General features: G+C 41.6%; 1 non-coding gene across 1 annotated transcript; it reads right to left on the bottom strand.

Moving 5' to 3' along the window:
- Positions 1 to 249: 249 nt before the first annotated feature.
- TRNAS-GGA (transfer RNA serine (anticodon GGA)) lies at positions 250 to 322 on the bottom strand. Its single transcript has one exon. It is a non-coding gene; the product is annotated as a tRNA-Ser (tRNA).
- Between the last annotated feature and the right edge of the window lie 2,648 nt (positions 323 to 2,970).

Raw genomic sequence — 2,970 nt, 5'->3', positions numbered from 1 at the left:
TTTCGTTCATCCTTTATTCATTCCACATACATTTATGACATGCCCATGGAACAGACACTCTTCTAGGCACTCTGGATATATCAGTGAACAAAATAAAGATTGCTGACTTTTTTTTCAGCTTATATTTTTACCCTACTCAGACAAAAACAGTTTGCGACCCCATGGACTGTAGCCTACCAGGCTCCTCCCTCCATGGGATTCTCCAGGCAATAATACAGGAATGGGTTGCCATTTCCTTCTCCAGGGGATCTTCCTGACCCAGGGATTGAACCCGGGTCTCCTGCATTCCAGGCAGACGCTTTAACCTCTGAGCCACCAGGGAAGCCCAAAACATAATAAATAAATTAGTAAACTACAGAGTACATGGGAAAGGTATAAATGCAATGGTAAAAATGAAAAAGAAAAGGCAGAATAAGGAGAACCAAGAGTTCATAGAGGTGGTGTGCAGGAAGCTGCAGTTTTACAAAGAACATAACAGGGTTGACAAGACGACATTTGAACAAAAACTTAAGAGGTGGTGAGGGAATTATCCACGTGAACAAAGAAGAAGAGCAGCAAAGAGAATAACCAGTACAAAGGTTTTGGTTCAGAGGCGCGCTTGGCACATTCAGGAGCGATTAGGAGGCCAGTGTGGCTGGAGCAGAGTGAGCAGGAGGCAGAGTAAGAAATGAGACCAGAGTGGTGAGGTGCAGGAGAACAGGTCATGCAGGACTCTGTAGCCCTGCAGGGTCCTTGATACTTATTGTGAGTGAAAGGAAAGCCCATTGATTAACTGACAAACATAGCCTTCAAAATCAAACTTAAATACCTTCTCCCATATGAAGCCTTCCTTGATTTCTTTGGTCAAGTTTGACCAATGACTCCTCTGTGGGTATAACTGTACCTAGTTCATCCTGTAAATATTGCTCACTGGTTTGCAATTATTTGTTTTCTTTTTCATCTCCTCAACATGACTGTGAACTTCCTGAAGGCAGTGTCTATGTCTTCTCTGTTTCTCTCTCTCTCCTGCCTAGTTGAATTCCCAGGACATACGAGATACTCATAAATACCTTGTGGATGAATGAAGCTTGCTCTCAGCATCAGTGTTTCCCCGCACTTTATAGGCTCCCCTTGCTTAGTTTTCTTAGTCCTAGCCAGGCTACCCAATGCTGCCTCGCTGGTCCTGAGATCCTGAATTTTCACTTTAGGCGTAAGACCTGTACTGTGTAACTCCAAGGAGCGGTTATTTCTTTAGTTGGGGTAACTCACCAGGTAAACTAGTCCACTTATATATGCTAGTGGTAAAGACCCATCCCAGATTTGTGCTTATTTCTTTCACCAGGCCCTTCAGTGATAATGTCTCTGCTTCTTTACCTGCCCTTTGAGTGTCTCTAATGGGCATAGATATCAAGCTGGAGGATAGATTTGGGTATATTGTTGAATTATTGTGATAGCCTCCTACTATCTCTCTGCTTCTGGTTTAGCCCCTTTTCAGTCTATTCTCAATACATTCATTGCAGTGCTCTTTTAAAAGTTTAGTCAGATTCATGTCTTTCTGTTGCTCAAAATTTGGCAATTGATTGGTTTGATCTCCTTGCAGTTCGAGGGCATCTTATTAGTCTTCTCCAATACCATTCTTCAAAAGCATAAATCCTTCAGTGCTCAGCCTTCTTTATGGCCCAACTCTCACATCCATACATACATGACTACTGGAAAAACAGTAGCTTTGACTAGACAAACCTTTGTTGGCAAAGTAATGTCTCTGATTTTTAATATACTGTCTAGGTTGGTCACAGCTTTTCTTCCAAGGAGCAAGTATCTTTGAATTTCATGGCTGCAATCACCATGCAGTGATTTTGGAGTCAAAGAAAATAAAGCCTGTCACTGTTTCCATTGTTTCCCCATCTATTCGCTATGAAGTGATGGGACCAGATGCCATGACCTTTCTTTTTGGAATGCTGAGTTTTAATTCAGCTTTTTCAGTTTCCTCTTTCACTTTCATCAAGAGGCTCTTTAGTTCCTCTTTACTTCCTGCCATAAGGGTGGTGTCATCTGCATATCTGAAGTTACTGATATTTCTCCTGGCAATCTTGATTCTCAATTTTCCCCCTCTCTTTCTCCCACTATATCCACAAATCCATTCTCTACATCTGTGCCTCTTTTCCTGCCCTGAAAATATGTTCATCAGTACCATTTTTCCTAGATTCCTAATGTATGTGTTGTAATATTCATTAGAAGGACTGATGCTAAACCTGAAGGTCCAATATTTTGGCCACCTGATGGGAAGAGCTGACTCACTGGAAAAGACCCAGATGCTGGGAAAGATCGAGGGCAAAAGGAGAAGGGAGCAACAGAGGATAAGATCGTTGGATGGCATCACTGACTCAATGGACATGAGTTTGAGCAAACTCCAGGAGATGGTGAAGGTCAGATAAGCCTGACATGCTGCAGTCCATGGGGTCTCAAAGAGTCGGACATGACTTAGCGACTGAACAACAAAATAATAATAGTATCATCAAAATTGTTAATAACAGCAAAAAACATTGAATGATTTTAAGATTTCTTTGCAAGTCTGTACATCCTGTGACTGAGCTGGACCCTTTGAGGCCTTCCCAGAATAAACTCCAATCCATTAGGGTCCTCTGCCTGCCTTTTTAAAAGAGTTAAAAACTGTATAAAAACTTCAGTCAAAGATAAATTTAATCAGAGAGTTGAAGAAACACAGAAAGAAAGGAAAACAGTCAAGCAAGATAATGTAATAATACTTTAGCCCTTAAATAAAGTCAAGGATCTTTAGTTCTTCCTCAAGGACTATGGATAGTATTGAGTCATGTCTTTTGAGGTGTTTTGTAGCTACTGAAATCCCCGCTAGGTGAAAGAAGTTAACTTTATGCTGCCCATGAGCACAGAGACCCCAGCCCAGTTGGAACCAGAAGGTTGATAATGCTGACTCCCAATCACCTCACCACCAACCAAAAGAATAGCCATGAG

This window comes from Bos mutus, chromosome 3, assembly GCF_027580195.1.
Source record: "Bos mutus isolate GX-2022 chromosome 3, NWIPB_WYAK_1.1, whole genome shotgun sequence".
NCBI classification, from domain to species: domain Eukaryota; kingdom Metazoa; phylum Chordata; class Mammalia; order Artiodactyla; family Bovidae; genus Bos; species Bos mutus.
The sequence above is the reverse complement of the archived record's forward strand: the minus strand, read 5'-3'. Positions and strand labels throughout refer to the sequence as shown.